The following is a 25771-nucleotide window of genomic DNA, read 5'->3' as shown; positions in this document are numbered from 1 at the left end:
AAATCTGATATCCTTAGCTGGTTTGGTCAATACGTAATTGAAACTGAAGTGTGATCTCTAAAGGATGGATTTAACTCTTTATTTTCTTGTGACCGGATGAGATTCAGATTTTTTTGTTTAGATATTTATTTATGCATGTATAAGAGATGTAAACATTAAGAAAATAGAGTGCATCTCAAACGTTTATCACAAGAACAAAGATTTTAAACAAAGAAAACAAGCCTTTAATTACTATTACTAGCAATAATTTTCAGTGAGTTACACATTCTTCTTTGTTTGCACAGCTCATATTCCAAGGTGGTACCCCATGACTATATTATCCAATCATGTTCAAACTAACACGTGATAATATTATCCAACCATATTAGTACATGTCCATGTTCACCTCTCATACTGTCAACACATGCTTGTTCTTCGAGGAAATAGCCTATTTTCCTTTTCATCATCCGAAATGTCTAAACAAGCCATTCAGCTGTATTCAAGATGGTTCAATGGTGTTTAGGATAGGCAATAAACCTGGCCTTATCAGAGAGACTCACACAATGCGAATAAATTAAAGTAAATGTTGGACCTGGGAATGAAATCACAAAGTGAATCATATGCACGTTGGTTGATAACTGGCTAATTCTGCTTTAATAATGATGATTAAGCCTGGGTACCTGAAGTAGAATGCTGCCATCAACCCTTCTTCCTGTGATAGCTTAAGGGTTTTCCGTTTTTTTTCTGATGAAGGAAGAAGTGTGAATAAGTCTCTTCAAAAGTGGGACTTAAGTAACAAGATAAGGTTTATTTCATTTTGGTATACTATATACAATACTAGGAGAAAGTGAGGACTGCAGATGCTGGAGATCAGAGCTGAAAAAGTGTTGCTGGAAAAGCACAGCAGGTCAGGCAGCATCCAAGGAACAGGAGAATTGACGTGGATTCTCCTGCTCCTTGGATGCTGCCTGACCTGCTGTGCTTTCCAGCAACACATTTTCAGCTATATACAATACTATGTAGCTTATCATATATTCAGGTTATATTATACCGATGGCAACATGATTAGAAAACATGACCAATCCAACTACAACTTCACAGAACTGTCTGAAAAGTCTTCAAGACACTCTAAACACTCCTCAGAGCTATCTTTAATAATATGAGAGTTGGCAGTGCTTCAGCTTCATTCCTAGATTAACCCTTTCACACCCATTACCACATACAAAACATTTTTCCTGCTAACGTCAGATCAAATCATTAGAAAGTAAACTAATGAACTGGGTGGCCTTGACTCTGAGACTGGAGTGCATCTCAGATTTCCAATCCATAACAGACAAGATTTTCATTGATCTGAGATTATTACACATTAAGCCTTGGGTCTATTAGTGCAGAGGCATCTATCTGGAAAATATCAGACACCAACAATTACACTATAAGCCAATTTGATTTTGGAAATAAAATTATTGCAATTCTTGAACATAGTGCCATAGCTACTTCTGATCAACAACTTTATCCTATGTAAGCCAATTTATTTTGTGATACATACTATTTGGAAAGTGAACAACATATTTTGTGCTTATTATCCTTATGTTTGATATTGGGATGTTTTCAGTGACTCGGTGGAGACGTGCTTGTGTGTAGCAGTGAATGCCCAGTGTATTGTATATAGCAAGCTAGAATGTACTGGTTTATAAAGTCAGGATGTTAAACTATATTGATTACAACATAGGTGTGAGTCCCATGGGAAAGTTGATTGGTCTGTAATTTTTAGAAGCTGCACATAGTAACTTCAGGAATGGAATTATCTCATTTTGAGAAACAGATCTCCCAGCACTGTTTACACTAGTGCACCACTCATTGCTGTTATCTAAGAAAAGCTATTTTGCCATACTGGTGACAGTCTAAAGAAGTTCCACTCGACTGATCCTGGGTCTGGGAGCGATTGTCTTATGTGGAGAGTTTGTGTAAGTGGGGTCTGTACTGAGTGAGGGGTGTTTTATTGAATTGTAAAGATTCTAACAGGATTTAACAGGTAGATGTGAGGTGGCTGCTTCCTCTTGTGGGAGATTCTAGTCCCAGAGGGTATAATCATAGAATAAGAGGTCACCCATTGAAGACAGAGATGAGGAGAAAGTTCTTCTCTCACAGGATAGTGAATCTGTTGAATTCTCTGCCAAACATGGCTATCTGGGCTGGATTTTTTTCAAGGCTGAAACAGACAGACATTTAACCAATGAAGGGAATCGAGGCTTACAGGAAAAGACAGGAAAAAGTGGAGTTGAAGATTATTGGATCAGCTATGGTCTAATTGAATGGTGGAGTACGCACAATGGGCTGGATGGCTTACTTCTGCTCCTACGTCTGATGGTCTAACCTGAAGAAGACCGGTTTATGTCTGCCCTCTGCTTCCTGTTAGCCACCTAATCTTCCATTCATGCCAATGTGCTTTCCCCTACACTGTGATCTTGTCTTCCTGCAATAATTTTCGATGTGGCATTTTATTTAAGGTCTTCTGAAAATCTAAGTACCAGTGGCTCCCCTTGATCCACAGCACATGTTACTTCCTCAAAGAACTCCAACAGATTGGTTAAATTGGATTTGCCTTTTATAAAATCATGTTAACTGTCTAGTGAAGCTGAAATTATCTAAGTGTCGTACTTTATTTTCCTTAATAATAGATTTTAACATTTTACTTAGAGCAGATGTCAAGCTAATTGACATTTAGTTTCCTCTTTACTGCCATACTTCTCTTTTGAATAAAGCATTTACATGTGCTATCTTCGAATCTAATGGAATCTGACCAAAATCTAGGTAGTTTTGGGAGATCAAAATCATTGCATCAACTATCTCACTAACCACTTCTTTAAGACAATAGGATGAAGTCCATCAGGACCCAGCACTTGTCAGCCCACATCTCCAACAATTTCCTCACCACTTTGCTGATGATTGTAATTTTCCTGAGTTCCTCCCTCTATTCCATTTCTAGATGTCAAGTAATTTTTGAGATGTTACTTACATCTTCTATAGGGAAAAGTGATGTAGGATACCTGTTCAATTTATCTGTCATCTCATTATTTTCTATCAGCACTTTTCCAGTTTCATTTTCGAAGGGATTAATGCTAAATTTGATCACTCTTCTCTTGTTCAAATATGTGAATAAGCTACTATTTATTTTTTATATTTCTGGGTATTTTACTTGTACTGTTATTTTTCTATCCTTAATAATTTACCATCATCTTTACTGCTTTTTTATATTCTTTCTAATCTTCTGATATGCCTCGTGTCTTTTCTTTAAGTTTGATATTACTTTTAACCTTTCTGGTTAATCACAGATTGTTGGTCTGCCTGTTGGAACTTTTCTTATTTGCTAGAATGCACCAATTTTGTATATTTTGAAATATCCACTTAAATATCTGCCGGTGCATTACAATTGACCTATTTTTACACTAGTTTGTCAATTGATTTTAGTCAGCTCTGCTTTCATTCCCTCTTAATTGCCTGTATCTAAATTCAGAGCTGAAAAATGTGTTGCTGGAAAAGCGCAGCAGGTCAGGCAGCATCCAAGGAGCAGGAGAATCGATGTTTCGGGCATAAGCCCTTCTTCAGGAATTTTCTAAATTCAGAAAAGTAGGTTCAGACTTATTCCTCTCTCCCTCAAACTAAAATGTAAAATTCAAACATTTTGTGATTGCTCTGTGTTATTGTTAATTAATCCTACCTCTTTGCACAGTACTAGGTCTATCCTCTACTAGTACGAGTAAATTCTGCTGTCTGGTCAGATCCATATTTGTTATAAAAAAATGCTGTAACCATTCGATCATTCTATTCACTCCTCAACTGGGTTTACCTCTTGTCATCTGACTTTTCCAGTAGGTGTAGATTAAAATCTCCCATGACTATCACTCTGCCTTTCTAACAAGGTTCCATTATGTTCAGCCTTATCATGTGGTTACTGTTATGAGGCCTGTATACCACTCCCACAGCTGTTACCTTCATCGTTTCTCATCTCTATCCAAACTGTTTCACTAATCACCTGTATCACCTATCAATTGAATTAGTAAGACTTTAAAAAGTCCTTTAAAAAAATAATCCTCAAGAAACTCCATAGAACAATATTTAAAAGAATTGTTTTGATGGATAATAAGGTTCAAAGAAGGGGAACTGTTGACAAATTAAGAACAACTAAATTGTCTGCAATTATCTGACAAAGCCGTGGTTGCAAAGTGTATCATATTAAAATCTGCACGTCCAATGGTCTTTACGGAAAAAGGCATAGAGTGTAAAAGCACAGGATTTTTGTTGAACTTACATAAAACACTCCACACTCATTGTAGTTATAGTTACCAATTCACAGCACCAGAAGAATATAAAGGTTTTGTAGAATTGTCAGAGGAAATTTGCAAGTATGTCTCCAGGGATAAGGGATTACAGAGAAGCTGGAGTTCTGCTTAAAAGAAAGAAGCCTGAGGGAATTTGATGAAGATTTGTAAAAATGTGAAGGATTCAGATGGAATGAATAGAAGCCTTTTCAAATGGCGAAAGGATTGATAACCAGAAGACACAGGTTAGCTCCATAAATTGATTCGCATAAGAACCAGAAGCAACCCGATGAAAAGTTTTTCCATAAGGAGTGGTTATTAAGTTGAACTTCCTGGCATTCCCTCCCTGCTTTTCTGATGGATACAGATTCAAATTAGTGTTCAAAAGGAAACTGGATAGTTATTTGTAGGAATTAACATGAAAGAACAGATGGAGAGGAAGGTGGAAGTGAAAGAACTGACTATACTTCTCTTTCAAAGAACTGGCACAGGCTCGATTAGCAAAATGACCTCTTTTTATATTTCACTCTTCTTTTCTCCAGGTCCCAAAGTCCAACATGGAGGCACTCAACAGAAACTGTTGAGGTTTAAAAGGAGGTGTGGGATAATGGGCCTGGGAACAACAGAAACCATTATTCCCAGACCCATTATCCCACACCTCCTTTTAAACCTCAACAGTTTCTGTTGAGTCAGGGCCAATGCTTTCTCTCCCAGACTCTGGGACAAGAATAAACTGAAAATAGCAGCACATATACTCTCCAGAGCAGCTTTATATAACAAGATGTTGATTTCATTGATGAATTGAGTTGCACATTCAGTCCCCTGTGGTACAATGGCCAGCAAGCTGGAGTAAACCGAAACAAATCTGTCAGGTGCAGATTCAAGGCTAAGAATTCATCAGAATATGTCAACATTGTGCAGAGGGTTGGCTAAACAAATGGCCTAGCGGCATAATCATGTAGGTTTCTTTTGAACATAGAAAACATTTCATTACAATTGATGAGATGTTAGTCCATAATGACAGGTTAGTTATTCAAAGAAGAAACTTTAAAGCAACCGCATCAAGATCTATAAGGTAGTCTGGAATTTGAAAAGATGTTGAAGAAATTATTTCTAATTGTCAAATATGCGCAATTTGCCAAACAGAACACGAAGAACTAAATTTCCAACTAAATATCATTGATTACTTTTCATGGTGGGTTTAACTTAAACATTGTAAGCTGCTGTTAGAGACCAGACCAGCCTCCCCCCAAAATATATTCTGCAGTTAGTCTAAACATTAATTTCTATTTTATTCTAAAGACAACTGTAAAGCGCTGTGTTCCAGATATGATTTGATTGGTCCACCACTAAGCTTTAATCAAAATACATTTTATTCTTTCAATGTAATTAAAATGCAACAAAACAAAGAATTATATAACTTCACTGATATACTGAACTAGAAATGTGTTACTTAACCACTAACTGTTCCAACATAGACAGCATTACATAGACACATGCTTTGGCAAAACAAAAATGTAATACATCATAACAGTTAACAATTCTCACATGCTGTCTCTCTCCAGTCCAGCAGAAATAAATGCTGAGAGAAACCATCTACCCCTTCTGATAGCTAAGAGATGTGATGATATTATTCCTTGAAGAGAGATACGTTCGGTACTGTTTCTCTTACAGAGGGTGTTGCCACAGTGGTACTGAAATGTCTGCTTCAGACAGGCCATTGGTAAACAGTTTGCAAGCTCTCCTGAGTGTTTGTTTTTGAAAGAATCATGAGTGGGTGGGGTCAAGGCTGATAAAGGAAGGTCTCTCATTTTGTTTTCAGTTAGTGAGAAGGTTTCTGCTGGCTGCCAAAAGTGAAAAGCTTGAGTTTCCAGCTGCTCGGGTCTTAGACAGTGAGGCTTCCACTTAAAAATTAAATGGGGAAGATTGTTAATTTCAGTGAGAAACAAAGCTCAATAATTTCAGTCTGAGACAAGATCTGAATCAGTAGTGTCATTTATTTCGCTCTTGCAAGAGGGATGTGGTGTCTACTGTGTACAAAGGCAGTCTCACACACACACACACACACACACTGAATTCAACTAGTACACTATATTTATGTAATTCGTTCCTATTCTTTCATCCCATTGCTCCTCCCCTGTTTACATCTTCCACCTCTCTAAGACTGGCGCCCATTACTCTTGTTCATCTCTTGCCTTATCCGGCCTTGTCTGTGACAAAATACTTATTTCTAGCCTCACAAGGCCGTTTGACCACATCCCACCATGGTCCATTGTTAGGTATATCCTCCTTCACTACCATCTGTTTCCCTAACTTGTTATGACCTTATGACCTCATGACTTCTTGATCATGGTTTGTTCTTGTTTTTACAGAAGCGGGAAGTAGATACTTATAACCACTGTTTGTACAGGTGTATCTAGCTTAACCCCCTCCCCTCACAGCACCTTATCTATTTGTCTGTAACATCTACTATTGTTTGCAGGCACATTTCATTCTTGTATGCACATTTTAGCTAATACAAAAACAATTATATATTTCCTTCACATAGTTTTCATTCTTGTTGACTCAGCTCTTGGCTGAAACAATTATACACTGGTGTGAGTTCATTTACCTTGCATAAGTAATTATGATTGCAGAAGTAACACTACTTTACCTATATCCCATATTTCTTTTGCACTGGAGAGAGGCAACACGTGAGAACCAGAACTGTTTTGTTAAATTTTTTCCAAAGGGTGTGTTTGTGGGATATGGCGTATATGAGAATAACCAATGATTAATGGGTAAATCATATATTATCTTGTTAAGTATTTCAGTAGAGTTATGCCAGTTCTTCTTGGTGTTTTAGGCTGTTTGTAAGAATAAAATGTGTTTTGCTTTACACCTTGTGGTGGGCTAATCGAATTAGATTTGGAACACAGTACCTTATAGGCACACAGGCAGTTCACAGAAACATTGCAATAGAAAATCTGCAGCTCGGAAATCAAAATCAAATCAAATTATTTGCAAGAGTAAAGGGAAAAATATTCAAATGTGATTGTGGAGTGGAAGTCGAGGTTGATCTTTCAGGTCTGTAGTGGGTTCAGCTTTTGTGAGCATTTTTCAATACATGCAATTATTTCAAAATATTTGAGCTTTTTCACTTTCAAGATGGTGGTGGAATAGGACTCCTGAGCTGAAGCTCATCTATTCCCTATATCTTTTCTTTCTTGTTCTCTCTCTTTTTGCTTTGCTTTTCTTTACTTTTTTAACACCCTGCCCCCACCCCCAGTTCTCAGGAAGCATCAGCAATGTCTGGCATGAAAGTCAGCAGGGACTCACGGATGCAGCGTCGACCACACCTCCCAGAGTCAGCATGGACCCCTCCCCTCGGACCCCAGCAGAGTCCATGCTGGTGAGATCCATGCCTGGGTCCAGGAGGTGGGGTCTAACCTCGCGAACCGAACGTGACCCCAACCTCACGGACCCAGCAGGGACCCCACCTCCCGGACTCAGTGTGGACCCCACCTCCCGGACTCAGTGTGGACCCCACCTCCCGAACCCAGCGTGGACCTGACCTGCTGCACCCAGCATGGACCCCATCGTCTGGACCCAGTGTGGACTCCACATCTGGACCTGGTGACAACCCCACCTCCCAGACCCAGCATGGACTCCGCCTCCCGGACCCAGCGTGGACTCCGCCTCCCGGACCCAGCGTGGACTCCGCCTCCCGGAGGTCTTGGTTGAGAGACTAATAGTCTTACTTCTCTGATTTTTTTCTGATTTATTGCTGGACATCTTACTTCTTTATTCTTCTAATGTTTTTCCCAGGAATTTGAATGTAAGAATCCATACCTAGGTAGCTTGGTACCTCAAAAGGCACCATAATGATTTTCAAACTTTTCACTGAACTCATGTGAGTACGTGTGACCAAGTTAATTCAATAAAGTTAGTTCAATTATGATATTTTGGGGTGGGGGGGATGAAACTGGCCTCGCAATACAGAGGAAAACTTTGTTTAGGTCTTCAATGTAAAATTAGAATTAGAATTTACAAGTAGTTCTGTTATAATGTGCGTTTTGTCAATGCAAATTCACTGTAATGCAATTGATGAATTGGACTTGCTACAGTGCAAACGTTTAAAACATGTTGTCAGTAACGTGATAACAGTGCCAGTGCTGTTTCTAAAGGGCGATGTTTCTATAACGTGGGATTGCACAAGAACGCAACCATCATATTATAGAAGAACTGACTGTATTGTCAAGTGTATTCAAGTATAGGAATGCATGAGTACAGTGAAAAGCGCATAAAGTTGGCATTCTGCAACACCATTTTGGTTATAAAATCAGAATCTCAAAAAACAAGCAGAAATAAAAGAAAATCAAAAGGTAAGAAAACCTGACAGCAGAGAAAACTCTAGCTGTCGCCTCCAGCAGCTCAGTACGAAAGAAAAATCAATTTTGTAATTGTACCAGTCTCCATCACTTCCTCTGGCAGCTCAATACATACACACACCATCCACTGCATGAAAACGTTGCCCCTTAGATTCCTTTTAAATCCGTCCCTTCTCAAGTTAAACCTATGCCCTCTAGTTTAATCTCCCTCACTCTGTGAAAAGACCTTGTCTATTTACCCTATCCATGCCCTTCATGATTTTATAAGGTCACCCCTCAGCTGCTGGTGCTCCAGCTCAAGCCCAGCAATCCTGGCAACATCCTCATAAACCTTTTCTGAAGCCTTCCCAGTTTTACACCATTCTTCTTATAGGAGGGAAATCAGAATTGTATGTAATACTCCATTGGTCTAACCAATGTCCTTAACAGCTGCAACCTGACTTTCCAACTCTTATACACAATGAAAGATATAAAGAGAATCTAACGGGCAACTTTTTTCACACAGGATGGTGCCTGCATGGAATGAGCTGCCAGAGGAAGCAACGGATTACAACATTTAAAAGGTATCTGGATGGGTATGTGAGTAGGCAGAGTTTAGAGGGATATGAACCAAATGCTGGCAAATGGGATTAGATTTATTTAGGATATCTGGTCGGCATACACAAGTTGGGCCAAAGAGTCTGTTTCCATGCTGTATATCACTATGAATCTATGATGTATTACAAAAAGAATCACGTCTTGTATTTTTCTCCCGGTCACAATCCAGAATTATTTATTTTCTTTCAGGAGAGGAAATTATTCCTGACTTGATGAATCCATTACCCTCAAGCTCTCTTCTTTTCCTTATTTGATAAGGAACTTCCTCTAATTTTCTATTTTTAATTTCATTGCTAGACATGCATTGAATATTATGAATGCCTTTTGAGTCAATTTTCATCAAATAGAGCAGCCATTTTCCATTGTTTATGTTTTTGGCTACTTGATTTGTTGCCAGGTAGTGTACAGAGATTTTATTGAATCTTAGAGTCCAGAAAGTGTGAAAGCAGGCCATTAGGCCCATTGAATCCACACTGATGGCTGGGTGGCAGGGTGAAATGTGATGAGGATACTAGGAGATTATAGGGTGACCTGGACAAGTTAGGTGAGTGGTCAGATGCATGGCAGATGCAGTTTAATGTGGATAAATATATGGTTATCCACTTTGGTGGCAAGAACAGGAAGGCAGATTACTACCTAAATGGAATCAATTTAGGTAAAGGGGCAGTACAGAGAGATCTGGGTGTTCTTGTACACCAGTCAATGAAGGTAAACATGCAGGTACAGCAGGTAGTGAAGAAGGCTAATAGCATGCTGGCCTTCATAACAAGAGGGATTGAGTACAGAAACAAAGAGGTTCTTCTGTAGCTGTACAGGGCCCTGGTGAGACCACATCTGGAGTACTGTGTGCAGTCTGGTCTCTAAATTTGAGGAAAGACATTCTGGCTATTGAGGGAGTGCAGCGTAGGTTCACGAGGTCAATTCCTGGAATGGTGGGATTACCTTACACTGAAAGACTTGTATACCCTTGAGTTTAGAAGACTGAGAGGGGATCTGATTGAGACAAATAAGATTATTAAAGGATTGGACACTCTGGAGGCAGGAAACATGTTTCCACTGATGGGTGAGTGCCGAACCTGAGGACACAGCTTAAAAATACGGGGTAGACCATTTAGGACAGAGATGAGAAGAAACTTCTTCACCCAGAGAGTGGTGGTTGTGTGGGATGCTCTGCCCAGAGGGCAGTGGAGGCCCAGTCTCTGGATTCATTTAAGAAAGAGTTGGATAGTGCTCTCAAAGATAGTGGAATCAAGGGTTATGGAGATAAGGCAGGAACAGGATACTGATTAAGGATGATCAGCCATGATCATATTGAATGGTGGTGCAGGCTCGAAGGGCAGAATGGCCTACTCCTGCACCTATTGTCTATTGATCCTCCAAAGAGCATCCCATAAGACACACTTCACCACTCTATCCTGCATAACCCTACATGACTAATTGGAAATTTAACATGGCCAATCCACCTAAACTGCACATTTTTGGACTGAGGGAGGAAACCAGAGCACTCGGAGGAAATCTACGCAGATATGGGAAAATGTCCAAACTCCACACAGTCACCCAAGGGTGGAATAGATTCTAGCTCTCTGGTGCTGTGAGACAGCAGTGTTAACCACCAAGCCACCCTAAGTAACGTGCCCAGATTAATTATCCTGAATTATACTGAGTCAACCAGCCCAAATCCTCTTCAACATTTACTATATGCTTAAAATTGACATGGGTGCAAGAGCAAATATCATCTCTGTACGTGTCTTCTACATGATATAATGGATAACTGACAACATGTTGCAAACCACCCAAAGTAGGCTAACTGCTTGTAATGGGTATGACATTCCATAAATTTAAAAATCACACAACACCAGGTTATAGTCCAACAGGTTTATTCGGAAGTACTAGCTTTCTGAAGGAGCAGCGCACCGAATAAACCTCTTGGACTATAACCTGGTGTTGAAATCAACTAGGAGAAAGTGAGGACTGCAACTGCTATAGATAAGAGTCGAGAGTGTGGTACTGGAAAAGCACAACAGGTCAGGCAGCATCCGAGGAGCAGAAGAATTGACATTTTAGGCCTAAGTCCTTCATCAGCCCTTCCTGATGAAGGCAATGTGCCCGAAACGTCGATTCTCTTGTTCCTCGGATGCTGCTTGACCTGCTGTGCTTTTCCAGCACCACACTCTCGACTATAACCTGGTTTTGAGTGATTTTTAACACTTTCCACCCCAGTCCAACACTGGCACCTCCTCATTGTAGATTCTATAAATTAGCATTATCCATTTTAAATACTAATTCAGATTCTCAGAATGGACACCCAAAACCTTTCATTTTCAGAAAAGAAATGTTCCTTTAGTAACTTGTCTACCAAAATGCATGGATCAATGTTTAATTATGATCCACAAAGTAACAAACACATCAGTTGTAGCACCAAAGATTCCAGACTATAGTATTATCATACATTTTGGTCACAGACAAGCAGAGCATTGATTCAGATGATGTCCAGCTACAACAGCAATTAAAATATCATTTTTAACCAGTTGGTGAATGCATCCTCAAACTAACATATTCATTCTGGTCATGAAGTGTGACTATGCTAGAATGTAGTCTTTCAGGTCAACAAGTCATGGTTCTGAAATACTGGATACTGAAAGGCAGGCAATTGCCACAGACCTATACAAATTATACAACAGCAGATAGCACACTACAGAGCGAAGCCACGCCACCAAGAGGGGATAGCTGTATCTGGCCAGGAGTTGGTTGCGTTGTACACAATATACCTATATGCATCCTTGTAATTGTTATTGGAAAAGCATTCTCAATCCTTAAAGGAAAAAGAGTAAATGCTGTTTTATGTCAAATGTTCCAGACCAACTAAGCCTGTATCTTTAAGATACATGACATAATTGTGTGATCTTCCAGTATTAAAGTATTCACATCACCTGCAGTCTCTCTTCCTGAGTCAGTTAAAGTGTCTTCAGTTCATCAGTTATGTATATGAACTGTACAATGGCATCAGTAAGCACAGAAACTCAATTATGTAGGTCTGCAAAATCATTCCTTATAAATAAAGTTGTGTCCTAAATAAACTTTTCAAGGTATCACTTTCAAGAAGAACCAATTTATTGGTGATATATTATGTGGGCTAACATTTAGAAAAGTACAAACAGCATCATGGAAAGCATATTGTACAGGTTTAACTCCCTTAATTTTCTTCACAATAATCCCATCGGATTTTTTATAGTTGGCTGAAGAGGAAGATGAGGTTCAATTTAATATCTTATGTAAGCACCAACAATGCTGACAGAGCAGTGCATCCTCAGTATTGTACTGGAGTACCAGCCTTTACTTTTGTACACATTATTCCTGAAGTGGGACTTGACTTCTAGACCTTGCCACTGAGTACTAACAACTGATCCAATGCATCAACCTGACTGTAGCTAGACAAGTAATTAATGTGACCATTTAAAATCCATTTCACAAATAAGTTCAAGACTGGGAACACCCCAACTGGGTGAGTAGTTGGAAACATTCACATCACACATATACTAAATTGGCCAAATCTCCCAATTTACAAACCTTTCCAATTTCTCATGTTGAAACATCTTCCTTCAGAGAGGATTTGGATCTGTAGCTATGCTAGTTCAAAAAGTACTGCAGGCCCCATCCACAACTTTTTAAAAAATCACTGTTTGATGTTGCCAAGGTTTCAAAATTTCCCTGAGCAGATGTGTCTAAAGTCTTCACAGGAACAAGATATGGTCCTCAACAGGAACATTAATTGGGCATGAAAAAATTACCATGATATTTATAAGACAAATCCTACTGTGTTTTTTTGTCAGGTCTACATCAATAAAGCATTACAATGTCACAAAACATACACCATGGGGCCAGATTTTATCTAACTCACCAATTGGGAAATTGATGAGATTAGATGCAATTTTGTTTTTATACTCCACAGGAGTTTACTTCCTATTGAAGACAATGAGTTATATTGGGTGGGTCTAAAATGAACCTCTGCCTGGTCCTATGTTTTCCCTTTCCACAAGTTAGGTTTAAATCACCCTCTGTGCCTCAGCTCTCTTTGACATTTTGATTTTCTAATTAAAGTAATGGAGCACATCAATACAGATGCATCAAGTTCAAACTGCCGCAAAACCAATTGAAGGAAACAGAAATTGGTTATATTCAGTCCCATGATGCCAATCTCTAAGAACATACAAGTGTGTAATTTCACAGCAAATGAAGAAACAACCGCATAAATGGCATCTGAGTGTCATTCACATATTCTCCAACATTGTTAACAGAGCATTTAAGAAATGTCATGTGAGCTGGGTGTAACGGCCAAAATTACTCTAATGGGCTATCGAGAAAAGACAGCATGACAATTTAACTGAACCGAGATTATTTTCCCTCAGTTTAAACTCAAAAACTTAACATATTAAATGCACAATGTGACACTGTCAATTGGAAGCACACTGTCACAAAGCAGCAAAATTACACATGGCTTGTTTCGATAAAAGAAACAAGTTAAACTGGGTGAAACAAAATTGTTGCATTGACAAATCAATGAAGGCTGCAAAATCCAACTGTGAGGAAGCCAAGTGCTGTCAAGAATGAATGGCATGAATGGTGTTGGAAGTAGTTATATTTAACAGCAAAAAAACTCTTGATGGCAATATTCCATAGCAATCTGAAGAGTTTCCCGTATTACAACAGTGACTACACTTCCACAGTAAATCAATGTGAAGCACTTTAGAACGTGGAGGTTATAAAGGTGCTATGTAAGTGCAAGTTCTTTCTGTCATGAAATGTAATTTCTCGAAGACATGTATACGTTAATTAGCTTTCAGCATTTTCTGTATCAAATACAAACAATTTTGACAGCAGGACATCCAAGAACTGTTCTCACGATTCTCATTTTACAATATAAGACAGTCTCACTATTCACTGGCTCTGCATTTTAATGAATACCATATGTTGAAATGCTATTATTTTGTTTCTGCCCACTCATTTAAAAAAATATGTAGCTTTGTCAAAATTCTATCCTTTCATAACTAAGTACAGTCCAGCCATTTTATATTGTGCAATTGCAAACAACTTCTACTGAATAAATTTTTAATTGTGTCACATTAAACAAAAATAATTTCTGTCAAGCCTTTAAAGTCAAAAACTTTAAACTTCATTAATTCTAGTCAGTTAAAATCAATTATCAAATTGATTAAAAGTGTTAATATCAGCTTTTAATTCTTTTGCAAACACAGGAACAGTTCCAGTAAAGTCTGAGTATTTTCAATCACATCTAACAAAAAAAATGGAAATGCAAGGAGAAATGTTATATTGAATTAAATACTTTTGTTCCACAGTGCCTATTCATCCTCTGCTGTATTGTATAAACCTCATGGATGGAATTAGTTCTCATTAGTGAGGAAAGTTAAACAGCTTATTTCTGTCTCTAAATAAATTGTACTTATGCAACACTAATAATCAGCTTGCTTCAAATAACAAAGAGAAACAAGGGATTGACTTTAGTTTGAAGAAGGGGAGCGGGGATTGTTGAGGATGATGAGTAATTATACTCTCCACATACCAATTACAAACATGCCAGTTAATGTCAATACTCAATCTTTATCATGATGACTTTTCTAACAATAGCCAAAAGACTGTTGTTTGGGGGCAGCAAGGTGGCTCAGTGGTTAGCACTGCTGCCTCATGGCACCCGAGTCCCAGATACGATTCTAGCCTCAGGTGACTGTCTGCGTGGAGTTTGCACATTCTCCCCGTGTCGGCGTGGGTTTTCTCCGGGTGCTCCAGTTTCCTCCCACAATCCATAGATGTGCAGGTTAGGGTGGATTGGCCATGCTAAATTGCCCATAGCGTTAGGTGCATCAGTCAGAGGGTAATGGGTCTGGGTGGGTTATTCTTCAGAGGGTCGGTGTGGACTTGTTGGGCTGAAGAGCCTGTTTCCACACTGTAGGGAATCTAATTTCAAGACAAAAATGCTAAAAGCATGATTGTATGGCTGACCTTTATATAAACTGATTAATAAGCACTTGGAAACAGTAATAAATGTTACCAGTAACCAAGCAATATTTCTGAACCAATCTGACAAAAAAGAATTGCAGTCCTTCTTCATTACAGTTAAGAATAATGGTTGTTTGGAAGAATGCTGCATGTTTTATTATTGTGTCACATAAAGACAATTAAAACAACTTACAACACAAAAAAAACACAAATGCATTAACACAGGAACATTATGGTTACTAAGCAACAAAATCAGAAGTCAATATGCTGTAATTGGATAAGATAGGAATCCAGGAAAGAGACTTGAACATGGATCAATAAAACATTAACCAACAGGGTATAATCAAATAGGCTAAATGGGTTCTTTTGTCCATTGAAAAAGGTACAGTATTTTTTTACAGAACTATGCACAAGATATTGATGTAATGGATTAATTTTGATTTTAAACTGTCTCAAAAACCAACACAATTAAAGTAGTTGGTTGAGGGAAGAATATTAAATAATATTGTGGATTCTGATCACTTTTTGGGGCAGTTAAGAAAGTTGAATTGAATTGGCCTTAACTGTAATGAACACACAAATGCAGTGGAAATTTTGTAATGTCTCTGCTTTGGCACCATCTCAGATACAAGGTTATTAAATACAGATATTTAAGTATGTATTGCAGACTTGAGAGAATTCAGCATAAGAATAATAAATAAAGAAGTTTTTTTTAAAAAAAACACAGTTTGCTCAAATTTTAGTCCTTTACGAATAAGTTCCTGTAAGAATAATAGGGTGGTTATGGTAGGGGATTTTAACTTTCCAAACATAGCATGGGACTGCCATGGTGTTAAGGGTTTATATGGAAAAGAATTTGTTAAGTGCATAGGTGGATGTACCTACTAAAGAAGGTGCAAAACTTGACCTACTCTTGGGAAATAAAGCAGGGTAGATGACTGAGTTGTCAGTGGGGGGAGCACTGGGACAAGCGGCGATGATTCTATTAGTTTTAAAATAGTGATGGAAAAGGATAGACCAGATCTAACAGTTGAAGTTCTAAATCGGAGGCAGGCTAATTTTGACAGTACTCGGCAAGAACTTTCAAAAGCTGATTGGGTGTAGATGTTCACAGGTAAAGGGATGGCTAGAAAATGGGACGCCTTCAGAAATAAGACAATGAGAGTCCAGAGACAGTATATTCCTGTTAGGGTGAAAGGAAAGGTTGGTAGGTGTAGGGAATGCTGGATGACTAAAGAAATTGAGGGTTTGGTTAAGAAAAAGAAGGAAGCCTATGTCAGGTATAGACAGGTGAGATCAACTGAATCCCATGAAGAATATGAAGGAAGTAGAAGTATGCTGAATAGGGAAATCATGGGGGCAAAAAGAGGACATGAGATAGCTTTGGCAAATATGGTGAAGGAGAATTCAAAGGGTTTTTATAAATGCATTAAAGACAAAAGGGTAATAAGAGAGTGAAAAGGACCCCTAAAAAATCAGCAAGACAGCCTTTGTGTGAAGATGCAGGAGATGGGGGGGGAGATACTAAACAAGTATTTTGCATCAGTGATTACTGTAGAAAAGGACACAGAAGATATAGAATGTGGGGAAATAAATGGTGACATCTTGAAAAATGTCCATATTACAGAGGAGGAAGTGCTGGATGTCTTGAAAGGCATAAAGGTGGATAAATCCCAGGACCTGATCAGGTGTATCCTAGATCTCTATGGGAAGCTAGGGAAGTAATTGCTGGGCCCATTGCTGAGATATTTGTGTCATCGATAGTCACAGGTTAGGTGCCAGGAGACTGGAGGTTGGCTAACGTGGTGTCACTGTTTACGAAAGGTGGTAAGGAGAAGCCAGGAACCTATAGAGCGGTAGCCTGAAGTTGTTGGAGGGAATCCTGAGGAACAGGATCGACACAAATTCAGAAAGGATTAATTAGGGATAGTCAACATGGTTTTGTGGGTGGGAAATCATGTCTCACGAACTTGATTGAGTTTTTTGAGAAAGTAACAAAGAGGATTGATGAGGGCAGAGCGGTGGACATGATCTATATGGACTTCAGTAAGGTGTTCGACAAGGTCCCCATGGGAGACTGCTTAGCAAGGTTTGATCTCATGGAATATAGAGAGCATTAGCCATTTGGATACAGAACTGGCTCAAAGGTAGATGACAGAGGGTGGTGGTGGAGGGTTGTTTTCCAGACGGGAGGCCTGTGACCAGTGGAATGCCACAAGGATCAGTGCTGGGGTCCAATATCTTTCATCCTTTATGTAAATGATTTGGCTATGAACACAGGAGGTATAGTTAGTAAGTTTGCAGATAACACCAAAATTGGAGGTGTAGTGGACAGCCAACAAGGTTACCTCAGATTACAACAAGATCTTTATCAGATGAACCAATGGGCTGAGAAGTAGCAGATGGAGTTTAGTTTAGATAAATACGAGGTGCTGCATTTTGGGAAAGCAAATCTTAGCAGGACTTAAACACTTAATGGTAAGATCCTTGGGAGGGTTGGTGAACGAAGAGACCACGGAGTGCAGGTTCATAGCTCCTTGAAAGTAGTTTCACAGGTAGATTGGATAATGAGGAAGGCATTTGGTATGCTTTCCTTTATTGAGAATAAAAGTTGGGAGGCCATTTTGTGGCTGTACAGGACATTGGTTAGGCCACTTTTGGAATATTGCGTGCAATTCTGATCTCCTTCCTATCGGAAGGATGCTGTAAAATTTGAAAGGGTTCAGAAAAGATTTATAAGCATGTTGCCAAGGTTGGAGGGCTTGGGCTATAGGGAGAGACTGAATAGACTGGGGTATTTTTCCTGGAGCATCAAAGCTCAGGGGTGACCTCACAGAGATTGATAAAATCATGAGAGGCATGGATCGGATAAGTAGACAAGGTCTTTTCCCTGGGGTGGGGGAGACCAAAACTAGAGGGCATAGTTTTAGGTTGAGAGGGGAAAGATATAAAAGGGACCTAAGGGGCAACATTTTCACGCAGATGGTGGTGCGTGCATGGAATGAGCTGCCAGAGGAAGCCGTGGAAATTGGTACAATTGCAACATTCAAAAGGCATCTGGATGGGTATCTAAATCGGAAGGGTTTACAGGGATATGGGTCAAGTGCTGGCAAATAGGACTAGATTAGATTGGATTCCCTACAGCGTGAAAACAGGTCCTTTGGCTCAACAAGTCCACACTGACCCTCTGAAGAGTAACCCATCAAGACCCATTTCCCTCTGACTAATGCACCTAACAATATGGGCAAATTAGCAAGGCCAATTCACCTAACCTGTATATCTTTGGACTGTGGGAATAAACTGGAGCACCTGGGGGAAACCCACGCAGACACGGAGAGAATGCGCAAACTCCACACAGACAGTCACCCAAGGCTGGACTTGAACCTGGGTCCTGGCACTGTGAGCCACCGTGCTGCCACATTAGGTTGGGATTTCTGGTCGGTATGGACGAGTTGGACCGAAGGGTCTGTTTCCGTGCTGTACATCTCTATCATTCTATCACTCTAAGTTGGTGCCAGCCTTCAGACTGCCTGGGCCAAGTGTCTTCAACATACTGGGCTGCAAACCTCAAGGCCTTACTCCTAGTCCCAGGGCCCTCACCAATGGGACTTACCTCCCCCCATGCAGGCCTGGCTTGGGACTCATCTCCAAGACTCACCATCCCTGTGCAAGCCTGGCCTTAGTCTCATCTCCAAGACTCACTGCCCCTGTGCAAGCCTGGCCTGGAACTCTCCTCTGGGACTCACCTTCTCCCTGTGCCGGCCTTGCCTGGGACTCATTTCCGGGACTTGCCTGGACTCACACACCCCTGGCCCCATACTGGCCTGGCCAAGGAGTTGCCTCCAGGACCTGCTATGACCTTCGGTCTCCTCCATTTGCCTCAGGTAAGTTAAAGTTAAAAGTTTAAAACAAAGAGAGAAAAAGCGAAGAAAATAGGTGGAGCAGAGGAGCTCCGGCTGGAGTGTCTTATGCTGCTGCCATCTTGAATTACATTTTTCAAAGCTCTTTTTCACACATGGTGCTGTATTGTAGGGTGGATTGATTTTGTACACAATGTACAGTGTGTTAATAGATATGGGTGTGGCTGAATTTGAGGAGAGGCATGGTTTGGCATGGAGGTATGAGGTGTCTTGAGTGCTGGTTGTAAGGATATAAATTGGCTGTAGGAGACATTAATAAGACTTCTTGACATATTTTTCAGCAGGTTCTTTCATACAGATTGTGATTCATGAGACCTCGAAAGGACCATGAATCATGAATGCTTGACAATCCATGAACATTACATAGAACTAGGACATGATTTTCCTCACGACGTAGCTGATGTGGTTCAGGCTTATGATCCACACCAGCTGTCACCCTTATCTAACTTTAATGAAAATTGACAATGCCAGGAATCCCAGAACTGAGTCCAGATCATCAATTTACCGAACAGCAGAGTCCCTCCCACTGTTAAAAAAATTCCAGTTCAATGTTTAAAAATAATGGTCCTTCATCAGAACTGAAGCCTATTTTTCTTTCCTTCAGACTGTAAGTAATCTAATCTAATCTAATCTATATCCAATATCAACAGTATTTTGCCTTTGCAATCTAGTATTGCATATTTTTTATTCTTTCATGGGATGTGGATGCTGGAAAGACCAGGAATTGTTGCCCATCTCCAATTGCCCTGGAATTGAATAGCTTGCTAGGCATTTCAGATCACAGTTTAGAGAGAACCACACTGCTAGCAGGTCATATCGGAACCAGATTGAATAACAATGGCAAATTCATTTTCTAAACAGTACGAGGAAACCAGGAGGGTTTTTGCAGAAATTGATGTTAGTTTGTTTTTTGTCTCTAATGGGGGCTAGCTTCATCTTCGAGCTTGACATTTTATTTTATTGACTGAATCAATGTGAATTTGAGCCGATATCCTCAGACCATTAGCTCGGGTCTCTGGATGATAATCACATCTACGTATTGCAACAAAGCCTCTGTTGATCCTTGATCTCAGGTTCACATTCGTTCCAATAATCTTTATTATAAAAATTATGGTGACCTAATACTTCAGTATTTTCATGGCTTATGTTTTTTGAGAACTATGTTGGTCTGTATTATTTATTTAGATCAATTAAACTATTACTGCTGCAATCCTATCACGTTTTATCTCGCACTGTCTTCCACCCAGTATTTTGCCAGGGTTCACTGGTTTGATATAGAAGAGAATGCAAACTTAAACTTACACAAGCATCTACTGACCCAAACAATTCATAAGAGTTTAAAAATTGTAAATACTGTTCTTATGGAAACAAATGCCGACAGCAGGCCCTGCATATCTCAGATAAATAAGTGAACAAATTACAATTGACTCACCTGTCTCTGATCTGAACTGAGTTCTGAGGCTTCAGAATACAATCCTTTTCATTGTTTCATGAGAATTCATCATCCTTGTTTATCAAGGCTTTCAATTTACCATATCGGAAAAGTGTTTCACATCTTCATTTTAACATGTCAAAAGAAAACAAGCCCACCTGTCACAACATACTTACTCACACAACGTAATAAGTAGGGATTATACTCTGGAGTCAATAAAGTATGGAGCCAGAAAAGCACAGCAGGTCAAGCAGCATCAGAGGAGCAGGAGAGTCAACGTTTTGGGCAGGACCCTTCATTAGGAGGGTCGTGAAGAAGGGCCCTGCCTGAAATGTCGACTCTCCTGCTCCTCTGATGCTGCTTCACCTGCTGTACTTTTCTGGCTCCACATTTTATCGACTCTGACTTCAGTCTTCACTACCTCCAACGATTATACTTTACACTTTCCCTGCTCAGGAATTATTGCCAAAGTGTGTTACAATTCCAAACAGCATTATCTATGTCTGTAACCCATCATGTTTGGTAGGCACTGTTTAAATGGTTTCAGTTTGATGGAAGGCTAAAGACATATTGTTGGGTTAGATTAAAAGGTCATTCTGGGATCACTCAAGGCTGACAATAATTGTCAATCACAAACAACATGCCCCCGACCCAAAATTAACTATTGGCATCCACAGATTAAAAAAAACAAAATGGGGATGAGAGAAAGAGCTGATAAAATGTACACTTTTCGGTCCTTGTTGGGATCAAATTGATTTTTGATGATTGATTAGATAAGTGAAAGTCTCGTATTTTATGCAGAGATATTAAATATACATAAAGACTAGTTAATAAAACCAATGTTTCCCCAGGGCATTCTATGATTAAATATTATATGCAGGGCTTTATCCCAGCTCATTAAAATAAAAATCCTTCTATACAAATGTACACCCTGCTCTTATCAGTATGAGACCACAGCTAGAAGCAAAGTAAATCATTGTTTATCTGATTTAAGAATAAACTCTCCCAAGTGGCTCTGGGTAAAGAAGACTTTATGTACCAGATCACAAATAGTTACAACTGCAAATCACAAAACATCAATATTCATTTCGGTCTGAAATATAATTGCACTTGCAAAAAAAAACTACCAGGCAGCTGCCAAAAGAACACTAAATTATTCTGAACTGATTTAGTAAAACAAAACTATTTATAAATCAGCTGTCTCATGATTCATTTCATTAAATAGATTCTGTTGTTAAAAGAAAGTTGGAAAGCTCTTTATGAAAGAGCTAGCAAATCACCTCCTTTGATGTTATGTCAGTCCATGTTCCAACTCTTCAATTTAAACATTAAAATTAGTCAATTAGTCAATGTTGAGGTCTACAATGAAGCAATTAGTTAAGACATCACACCTGCTCAGCAGAATTTCAAGCCCTACAACAGCTGAAAAGAACATGAATATCAAATACAAGTAGTAGTGCACTTATGGTGCAGTTGTATGACCCTACCTCAGAGCCAGGAGGCCACGGTTCCAGCCCGACCTTCCCCAGAGATGGTGTGATTACATCTTAGAATGGGTAGATTTAAAAATAACGTATGTTATTTGCTGAGGGCTCGTATGGTACATTGGTAGCGCCCTTACCACTGGACCAGGAGGCCTGGATTCAAATCTAGCTGCTCCAGAGGTGTATCATAAGATGTCTGAGCAGGTTGATTCGAAATTATCTAAATACAGGTAGCCGTCAATTAATGCGGATTTGCCACAGCAAGGTTTTAATTTACTCCCCAACATTCATATAAGGCACATCTGATTCATGAAAATGCAGTCCTTACCCAACACTCAGCAATACAAAGTAAGATTTGTAGCTCAGGTTGAGGTTTTGGACGTAGGTTTGCTCGCTGAGCTGGAATGTTCATTTCTAGATGTTTCATTACCCTGCTAGGTAACATCTTCAATGGGCCTCAGGCAAAGCACTGCTGAGAGACTTCATCACAGGAAATAACATCACCACAGGAAATGACAACACCAACCCAAAGAAATCCAAACATAAATAGATAGCAGGAATTTTCAGCATTGCTTCACCAGAGGCCCACTGAAGGTAATGTTTGGAAATGAACCTTGCAGCTCAGTGAGCAAACCTACATCCACAAAGGAAGAATTGCATGTTCCAAAGAGCACTCTTGGCAATTTTTTGTACATTCAAGTTGTTTTTGCTATTGCCTGCCTGAATGGCAACTCCGTCTATCATATCTCCTCAAGGCGCTAGCTGTGAGAGCAAAGAAATTGTCCTAGGCAAAGCAAGAAATCAATTCAATGAGTGTATGTTATGGACTATGCCCGACCATTCAAAACATTCTTCAGCGGGCAGTCCAGACCATAACTTTGCAATTTGTTTCAGTAAGTGTACAGTGAAAATTACCTGGAGTAAGTTAGCTCGGTTGACTACAGATTTTAAAATAGACAAAAACTTATTCACAAAATTGCAGAATGAAACACAAAGAACAGAATAAAGAATACCTACTGAACTCAGTCTATCCAAAATAGACTTAATTATGCTATTCTGAATATACACAACAGTCCCAATAAACAAACCCCCTTAAACATAGACTAAAAATGAAATAAAGGCTAACAGGTCGAAGGTAGAAGGGCAGAAGGAGAGAGACTCTTGCAGCTGTTTCCACACAGCAGCACAGCTGAACTCCTAACTAAAGTTCTGAACTAAACTGCTCAACTAGAGAGCTGGCCATGCCCCTTTGATTTATACAGGTTACTTCTGAAAACATAAAAGCTTTGACCGAAAGTCTCATCTGTTAACTTATAAACGAAAGGCCTTTCATCCCTGTACCAAACCAGTTGATTTAGAGCCTGAGTGGTTTACAACCCCTCTGGAAAAAAACTAAGGACACAGTATGCTTGAGGAAAGGAACAGCTTTTAGAAAAATGACCAACTTTATAACAGAAGTTAGGCATGATCTCTTGATTCAAGAGTGCTGAGAGGGATGTGCAAATCCAAAGAGCTTTGTACCTCATTAATAAGACTTTGCATAGAATTCAGGATAATGCTTATATAATTAAAGTGAGTAGCAAAAATGTAACTCCATTATGTCCAGCTCAAATAGTTCATGCGCAAAATCAGAAACTACTGGAAAACTCTACAAGTGCTGATAGTCTCTGTGGACAGAAAGAAAAGTCAATGTTTCATGTCCAGTGACCTTTCTTCAGAACATATGTTTTGCTGAGTCTTTCCAGTAATTTCTGATTTTGTATCTGATCTCCCACATCCACAGTTTTGTTTTTTTTTCAAATAGTTCATGTGTGTCCTGTGGTAGTGGTGGCTTTGGAAAGACTTACAGCATCCTGGGCTGAACATCAAAATCAAAGAGTTGTGTCTCTTGTCTTAGAACATAGAACATAGAACATAAATCATGACAGCACAGTACAGGCCATTTGGCCCTCAATGTTGCGCCGCCCTGTGAAACCTGTCTGAAGCCCATCTATCCTACACTATTACATTCTCATCCATCTGCCTATCCAATGACCAGTTAAATGCCTGTAAAGTTGGCGAGTTTACTACTGTTGCAGGCAGGAAGTTCCTCACCCCTACTACTCTCTGAGTAAAGAAACTACCTCTGGCATCTATCCTATATCTATCACTCTTCAATTTGAAGCTATGCTAGTCCTTGTGCTAGCCATCATCATCCAAGGGAAAAACAATCTCACTGTCCACCCTATCTAACCCTCTGATTATTTTATATGTCTCAATTAAGTCACCTATCAACCTTCTTCTCTTTAACAAATACAGCCTCAAGTCCCTCAACTTTTCCTTGTAAGACCTTTCCTGCATACCAGTAAAAAGTAAGGTCTGCAGATGCTGGAGATCAGAGCTGAAAATGTGTTGCTGGTTAAAGCGCAGCAGGTCAGGCAGCATCCAAGGAACAGGAAGTTTGACGTTTCGAGCATAAGCCCTTCATCAGGAATGTCCATTCCTGATGAAGGGCTTATGCCCGAAATGTCGAATTTCCTGTTCTTTGGATGCTGCCTGACCTGCTGCGCTTTAACCAGCAACACATTTTCAGCTTTCCTGCATACCAGGCAACATCCTAGTATATTTCTTCTGATCCCTTTCCAAAGCTTCCACATCCTTTCTATAATGCAGTGACCAAAACTACAGGCAATATTGCAAGTGCAGCTGCACCAGAGTTTTGTACAGCTGCAGCATGACCTCATGGTTCCAAAGCTCAATCCCTCCACTAATAAAAGCTAACACACGTATATCTTCTGAACAGCCCTATCAACCTGGGTGCCAATTTTGAGGGATCATGTATATGGATATCGAGATCTCCCTGCTCATCTATGCTACCAAGAATCTTACCATTCACCCAGTACTCTGCATTCCTGTTACTCCTTCCAAAGTGGATCACCTCACACTTTCTGCATTAAACTCCATTTACTACCTCTGAGTCCAGCTTTGCAGCTTATATATGTCCCTCGGTAACCTATAACATCCTTCTGCACTATCCACAACTGTACAGACCTTAAATATCATCTGCAAATTTACTACCCATCCTTCTACATCCTAATCCAGGTCATTTATAAAAAGGACAAACAGCAGTGGCCCCAAACAGATCCTTGCAGTACATCACTAGTAACTGAACTCCAAGATGAACATTTCCCATCAACCACCTCTGTCTTCTTTCAGCTAGCCAATTTCTGATGAAAATCACTAATTCGCCTTCAATTCCGTGCCTCTGTATTTTTTGCAGTAGACTACCATGAGGAATCTTATCAAACACCTTACTGAAATCCATATACCCCACATCAACCATTTTACCCTCACACACCTGTTTGGTCACCTTCTCAAAGAACTCAATAAGGTTTATGAGGTATGACCTAGCCTTCACAAAACCGTGTTGACTATCCCTAATCAACTTATTCCTATCGAGATGATGATAAATCCTATCTCTTATAACCTTTTCCAGCACTTTACTCACAAAGTAAGGCTCACAGAGGTATAATTAACAGAGTTGTCTCTAAACCCCTTCTTAAACAAAGGAACAACATTTGCTCTCCTCCAGTCTTCTGGCAGTATTCCTGTAAGTAATGATGACATAAAGATCAAAGCCAAAGGCTCTGCAATATCCTCCCTGGCTTCCCAGAAAATT

This window comes from Hemiscyllium ocellatum, chromosome 32 (assembly GCF_020745735.1).
Source record: "Hemiscyllium ocellatum isolate sHemOce1 chromosome 32, sHemOce1.pat.X.cur, whole genome shotgun sequence".
NCBI classification, from domain to species: Eukaryota; Metazoa; Chordata; class Chondrichthyes; order Orectolobiformes; family Hemiscylliidae; genus Hemiscyllium; species Hemiscyllium ocellatum.
The sequence above is the reverse complement of the archived record's forward strand: the minus strand, read 5'-3'. Positions refer to the sequence as shown.